This window comes from Mus caroli, chromosome 3 (genome assembly GCF_900094665.2).
Source record: "Mus caroli chromosome 3, CAROLI_EIJ_v1.1, whole genome shotgun sequence".
Lineage (NCBI taxonomy): Eukaryota > Metazoa > Chordata > Mammalia > Rodentia > Muridae > Mus > Mus caroli.
Window position 1 is genome coordinate 131009538 of NC_034572.1, and position 7422 is coordinate 131016959.

Sequence of the window (7422 nt, forward strand, 5' to 3'; positions counted from 1 at the left end):
AGTCTTTAATTTTCCCTCTGAAATTTCACAAGCCAGGCCTCTATCTTCTGCACTGTTCTCAACATTATCTTCCAAGCTCCTACAAAACATCTGACAGAGCTCTTAACAATGAATGGATATTCAAGCCCAATGTTCCAAAGTCCTTCCACAGTCCTCCCCAAAACATGGTCAGGTTGTCACAGGAATACCCCACTTCTGGTACCAACTTGTCTTAGTTAGAGTTTTACTGCTGTGAACAGACACCATGACCAAGGCAAGTCTTATAAAAAACAATATTTAATTGGGGCTGGCTTACAGGTTCAGAGGTTCAGAGGTTCAGTCCATTATCTTCAAGGTGGGAGAATGGCAGTATCCAGGCAGGCATGGTGCAGGAGGAGCTGAGAGTTCTATGTCTTCATCCAAAGGCTGCTAGTGGAATACTGACTTCCAGGCAATGAGGGTGAGGGTCTTATACCCACACCCACAGTGACACACCCATTCCAACCAGGTCACATCTATTCCAACAAGGCCACACCTTCAGATGGTGCCACTCCCTGGTCCAAGGATATAAAAACCATCACACTGTGTTAAAGTGATCTGGGAGGACAGGTGAGCTGGCTGTGCGTATGTCAGTTACTTTTCTATTGCTGTGATAAAGGACTGTGACTAAGGCAACTTATATAAGAAACAGTTTATTTGGGCTTACAGTTCCAGAGGGTGGAAGTACCTGATGTCAAGAAAGCACAGTGGCAGGTGACAGGCATGACTGCAGGAACCCCGTCAAGGGCAAGCAGAAAGCTAGCAGTATGAACTGGAAGTGACCAAACTACCTAAAGTGTCCCTAAAGGTGCTGCCAACTTGGACCAAGTGTTCAAATGCCTGAGACTACGAAACACTGTTTAATTAGTTTTATGTCATTTGGGAGAAGGACTCTCAATTGAGAAAATGCCTCCATACAATTTGCCTGTAGGTGAGTCTACAATGCATTTGAATTAGTGATTAGCGTGGGAGGGTCCAGCCTGTGGTGATGCCAACCCTATTATGGTCCTGGGTTCTATAAGAGAACAGACTGAATAAGCATGATGAGCAAGTCGGTACACAATACTCCTCCATGGCCTCTGCATCAAATGCTGACTCCTGCTTTGGTTTCTATCCTGACTTCTTTGGATAGCCGACTATGAACTGTCAGCTGAAATAAACCCTTTACTTTCTAAGTTGCCTTTGGTGGTGGTATTTATCATAAGACAGAGCCACTTTTATTCAAACCACAGCATTCCATTTCCTGGTCCCCATTAGGTGTTTTTAAAACAAAAGCCCAAACTTTAATTTTTACCAAATGAAGACCTAGGGGCCAGACACTGTGGCGAAGCCCCGCTAGCTCAGAGAGGCAGAGAAGCACCCAAGCTCACCTTCCTCCTCAATCATCCTCCCAGAATGAAAGAGCCAGCTCTCCTTCTCCTCACTGTCCTCCAGAGCCAGCTCTCCTTCTCGTCACTGTCCTCCAGAGCCAGCTCTCCTTCTCCACACTGTCCCCCAAACCCTTCCAACTCAATGTCCCTCCTTTCTACTTCTGGTTCATCTCTCTATCCGTCCTCCTGACTTCCTCTCACTATTTTTTTTCCCTGTGTTCCCTTCTTCCTGTCTACTGGTTGCTTGCTCTGCCTCTTGACCCATGACTTATTCAGTCTTGTTTAGAAAGCTCTCAGATTAAAGATGTGTGCTAGGTCTGAGCCACACTATAACTAGGGACAGGTTTTTTCCAGCACACAATCTCGGGGCTCGCAGCACAGGTGATCCAATATGCTGCAGTACATAGGCTTGTGGGCAAGTCATAACGTAAAGTATACTTAGTCCAGCTTTTACAGCCCTAGTCTTTCAGTCTCAACAGAGTTTAAAGGTCTCTTCTAAGACTCTAGGCAAGCTCTTAATTGTAACACACTGTAAAATTAAAAAGCAGATGACATACTTCCAAGATTCTATGGTATAGAGTATACATTACAATTCCAAAAGACAGGAGTAGGGACACTGGAATGGCTAAAATTATGTTTTAGTTCTTATTTCTGCACTTGAAAGATCTATAAAACAAAAGTGTCTTTAACCTGTAAGTCCTTCTTGCCCAAGGACAGAGAACTTCCTGGACTGCTGGGGGCTGTTGTTCCTGTGAGATAACAGCCACGTGGTTCCACTCCCATAAAGAAGCCTGATTGCCCCAACTGGACAGGATGTGCTAGATCACACATACATGGCAGGTTGTGTAGGCAGGACGTATGTCAAGATGTATGCTTGCCCCCCGATTGGACAGACATGGGAAGGATGTGACCTTGTGGCTTTTGCTTTTATAAGTCCCTAACTAATGCAATTCGAGGCCATATTCTGGAAATCCTGGCTATGGCCCTGGCTAACATCCAATGTTCTGGCCAGCGCTGAATAAAGCTTGCTTCATATTTGACTCAAAAAAAAAAATTGTGGTTGTTGTCTTACTCTTGCCCACTGGGATTAACATCATTAGGAAATACTAGCCCAAAGCAAGACCAAACTCAACAGGACAGATACCAAATTCTGAAGTTCTATTTTTGGTAGCAAAGGCTCTGCCCCTCCAATTTTGCTGCCTACAGAACACAGCTTTCTCGGGCTGGCTCCATTCCATGTATGCAGTTCTCCTTGGCGGATATCCTACATGGCTCTCAGCGCTACTGCCTTCCAGGCTACTATGATGATCTATTAAGCTCTACTTATACCGTGCAATCTCTTTTGACGTTCAAAGTCCCAAACTCTTCCACGTTCCTCAAAAAACAAACAACAACAACAAAAACCCAAAACCATAGTTCTTTACAGTAACACCACTCTTATTACCAACTTCTACATCAGGTACTTTTCTGCTGTTGAGACAAAGACCATGACCATGGCAACTTCTAGAAAGGGCTTATTTTTGGCTCACAGCTCCAATGGATAAGTCTCCATTAGGGCAGAAGGCACAGAACAAGCAGCAGGGGTTGCAGGAGAAGGAAGTGGTGAGCTCCCCACATCTTTAACTGCAAGCACGCAGCAGAGAAACTGAACTGGATAGAAGTGGTGTGGAACTTTGAATCCCGAGGTCTGCTCTCCATGTCATATGCTTTCAAGCAAGGCTGGACCACCTAAATCTCCCCAGACTTGGAACCAAGTGTTTGAATGCCCAACACTGTGAGTGACTTTTTCTTCTTTTTTTATTTGGTTTTGTTTTGTTTTGTTTTTTGTTTTTGAGACAGGATTTCTCTCTGTAGCCCTGGCTGTCCTGGAACTCACTTTGTAGACCAGGCTGGCCTCGAACTCAGAAATCTGCCTGCCTCTGCCTCCCAAGTGCTGGGATTAAAGGCGTACGCCACCACGCCTGGCTCGACATTTTTTTAATTCAACCACATTGGCACACTTTGAGTGTCCTTTAAGCTTGCCATTTCTATATCAAAAGATGCATGTCAAGAAAAACCAATTAGGAATATGTTATTTTCTCTTTCCTTCTGTTTTAGATTTTTCTATTGCTGTGAAGAGAGATCAAGACCAAAGCAGCTCTTATAAAGGAAAGCATTTAATTGGGGGCTGGCTTACAGTTCCAGATGCTTAGTTCCTGATCGTTATGGTAGCAGGCAGGCAGGTGTGGGGCTAAGAGCTTATATCCTAAGCCTTTAATCCCAGAATTTGGGAGGCAGAGGCAGGTGGATTTCCGAGTTCGAGGCCAGCCTGATCTACAGAGTGAGTTCCAAGACAGCCAGGGCTACAGAGAGAAACCCTGTCTCAAAAAAAAAAAAAAAAAAAAAAAAAAAAAAAAAAAAAAGCTCATATCCTGATCTACAGTCTACAGGCACACACAGGCGAGATTGAGCCTGGCTTAACCGGTTTAAACCTTAAAGTGATCTCCTATTGCATGCTTCCTCCAACAAGGCCACACCTCCTAGTCCTTCCCAATCAGTTCTACTAACTGAGGACCAAACATTCAAATATTATGAGCCCATAGGGGCTATTTTCTCTCAAATCACCACACTTTCCTTATTATCCTTATAGGATAGTTGTTTGTTGACCATTTGCTGATTGTCAAGCACTTGTTACCATGTAGTCTGCATAAGGTTTTCCTAAATCCTTTAAGGGCTACGTGAAAAAGGCAGAGTGGGGCTTGCGCTTTCAAAGGTTACTAACCTTTCTGAAAAGCACGGTAGTGTGCACCTGTCAGCTCAGCATATACAATGCGGAGGCAGGAGAATCACAAGTTTGAGCTCAACGTTATCTATATAGAAAATCCCAGGCTAGCCTGGGCTACAGAATTAAGATCATGCTTCAAAAATAAGAATAAAAACATTAAAAAAGGCACAAGCAGAAAGGGGTGAGAACTAAGAGTACAGTGAGGAGGAGGCGCCACAGAACTCACATGTACTTGCTAGTTTCTTCAGGGAAGAAAAGTCAACCTTTTAGTTGGATTCCATGGGAAAAAGCTTACACAGAATTCTCTAGAGAATGGACTTATGCTGCGAGGTAAATATCAAGAAATCTCATCAGAAGCCAGGGATAGCCTACTGGGCTTGGCTCTCTCTCTCTCTCTCTCTCTCTCTCTCTCTATATATATATATATATATATATATATATATATATATATATTGTTTTGAAGATAGGGCCTCAGTCTGTAGCTGGGAACTCACTGTGTAGACCGTGTGGGCCTCGAATTCACAAAGATCTGCCTGCCTCTGCCTCTCGAGGGCTGGAATTAAGGATGTATGCTGCCACCATCACAGCAGGCCAGTCCTTAGGTGTCTGAAATACCATCGGTGTCGAGTTGACTAGCATTCTGCTTATGATACTTCTGATGCAGCCTTCTAGGTGCTGGGATGTCAGGAGCCTCAGTTGTTTTGGGCATGTGATGACATCATTACAATTCCTTAGTTCCAATAAGCCTTGGAATCAATATTGTTGGGAGTCTCTCTCCTCTAGCATTAATATCGTGGCATCAGAGAGTTCCTCTAATTTCATAAAATCTCCCAAACTTAAGTACTAATAATGTGGAGTTCACGCTTCAAGATTCTCTTCATATTACTATTCAATTATGTAAAAAGTATAACCCGGTGATAAAACTCAACGGTGCTAGATGTGTGAGCGTTGACTACCTGATACCTGAGTTCGTCTCTGGAACCCTGGAAAGAGAGCACTCACTCAAGTTGTCCGATTTCCACAACTATAGTAATAAGGTGAGCACCCGCGCCCACCCACATGGCCACACAATCATGTTTAATTGAAAAGTGCTACGTATTAAGTAATATAAATGCGAAATTCGCAAGACTCAGATAATTATAGTCTCCAAGCAGCAAGCGATAAACGCAGGTGCTGTAGACCTACTAACTGCACGTCTAAGTGGCTGGCATCAGGACAGTACCGTGTGTACAAGTCTATTTTTTTTAAGCCCAGCATTTGTAACTGATTAAATGAACCATCTGTAACTGCTTGTGAATCATGTTACAGTTACCCCACTGACATTTACCAACACTTGTCATGTGGCAAAATGTTTTAGTGTAGGAAAGCTGACACATAATAGCTTTAATGTTTCAACAAATCAACTTTAGACACTAGGCTATAGGTGCATCCCATTGATGCGGAGTCTCCGCAAAAATATGGCCGGTGACTTGATTATAAAAAACCGCTTCATCCCAAGCTTCCTGTGTGTAGACAAAATTACTTGTAACTTGGCTCCACTGTTGTTATGAGACAGGATGAGGGGGGTGAGGGGTAACAAGAGGTGAGGACAGAAGTGGAGGAAGATGAAAAAACAACCGGGGGTGGGGTAGGTGACACTTTTATCAGGGAAGTGGTTCACCAAGTAGAGGACGAGCTGAGCTCTTCTCGCCGGACGCCTTCGAGCCACCTGTCAGAAGGCAGGACTCTGAAGGAAACCGAGATCTGCGGACACGAAAGGCCAGGCCCAGAGGGCAACCGAGAGGCTCTGGTTGTCAGCGAGGGGCCAGGCTAGACCGGGAGGGAAGCTCACGCGGTCTCCGGGGCACCGCGGGGGAGTTGAAGGGGGTGGAGGCTGCAGCGGGGAGGACGCCAGCGCGCGCTCCTCCCCAGCCTTCCAGCTCCTCCCTCCAGGCACGTGATATCACCGGCCACTCGCTCGGTGGCGCAGCGCTCTGTTGCTGCCCTCCCGCCGCGGCGCCCCTTCTTCTCCCGGTCCCCGTCCCGCCGCATCTCCCCCCTCAACCAACTCATCCCCCACGCGCCAATCATCGCTCGAGCTCCCGAGAGCCCGCCCCACCACTCCGCTCTGCGCTCTCCCATTGGCTGGAGCCTCAAGGACGCGTCCCGAGGGCGGGCGGCAACCATTGGTGGGCCGAACCGGCCGAGTTCCCGGATGAGGGAACATTCTGCAGTATAAAGGGCGCGAGGAAGGCGGGAGACGGCGCAGTTTGAATCGCGGTCCGACGGAGGAGTGGGCGCCGGGATCTCGCTGAGCGTCCGCCTGGCTTCGTCTCTTCCTCGCTCGTCGGAGCTTCAGCACGGTCCGAGATGGTAACGTGAAGAGTGACGGCGGGCGGCCGCGGGCTGCAGGCTCCGAGCGGGCGGGGCCGCCGTCCCCGGGGCTGGGAGAGGCGGCGGCGGCGAGTGGGAGCGTGCGGGGATGGGGTCGGGACGTGCGGAGGGGAGGTGTTTTGGGAGCCCCGGAGCTCCGAGCGGGAGGCGACGGTTGGGGGGGCGCGCACGGCGCGGCTGGGGGCCGGCGCGGGGGCGCGCAGCCGCGGCGGGCTCGCGGCAGGGGTCGGCGGGGGAGAAGGGCGGGCGGGGGGCGAGCGGCGGCCCGGGGACCCCGGCGGGGCGGGCGGCGGGCGGCCGAGCGCGCGCTCGCTCGCTCGCCTCCAGGACGCGCCGTGGTGGGGGAGGGGCGCGCCGCCTTGGTAATTCTATCTTCTCCGTCCCTCCCGGGCTCGCGGGCGTCGGCGGCGCCGCAGGCTGGCGGTAAGGCTGGAAAGGACTCCGGAAAGGCCAAGACAAAGGCGGTTTCCCGCTCGCAGCGAGCCGGCTTGCAGGTGGGTAGCAACTGCCGCAGTCGGGTGACCGGGCCTTTATGTTTGCACCCCCCTTGCTTGTTTGTCTGCACCCTCCATGGGTGTTCCATCTTAGCGTGAGTGATGTGTCGCGACTTGGCCCTGCGGAGACAGTGAATACTGGGGTTGGGGGGGGGGGCGTCGATCACATGTGTGTTAACTGGCGGGGCGCGTTGGTGCACCACCACCGTCCTTGGCTTTGGCGCGCACATCATCTTATCTTACGAATCTCCTATCTTTGTGCTTTTTTTTTTTCTTGTTTGTTCGTTCGTTTGTGTGCATAAAATACAAGTTCCCTGTGGGCCGTATTCATCGACACCTGAAATCTAGGACAACCAGCCACGGACGTGTGGGCGCGACCGCCGCTGTGTACAGCGCAGCCATC

At 49.0% G+C, this 7422-nt stretch overlaps 1 long non-coding RNA gene across 1 annotated transcript; it reads left to right on the forward strand.

The window, feature by feature from the left end:
* Window positions 1-6349: 6349 nt before the first annotated feature.
* On the forward strand, window positions 6350-7416 carry LOC115030584. The gene is made up of 3 exons (XR_003836162.1): window positions 6350-6504; window positions 6942-7019; window positions 7330-7416. It is a non-coding gene; the product is annotated as an uncharacterized LOC115030584 (long non-coding RNA).
* Window positions 7417-7422: the final 6 nt, after the last annotated feature.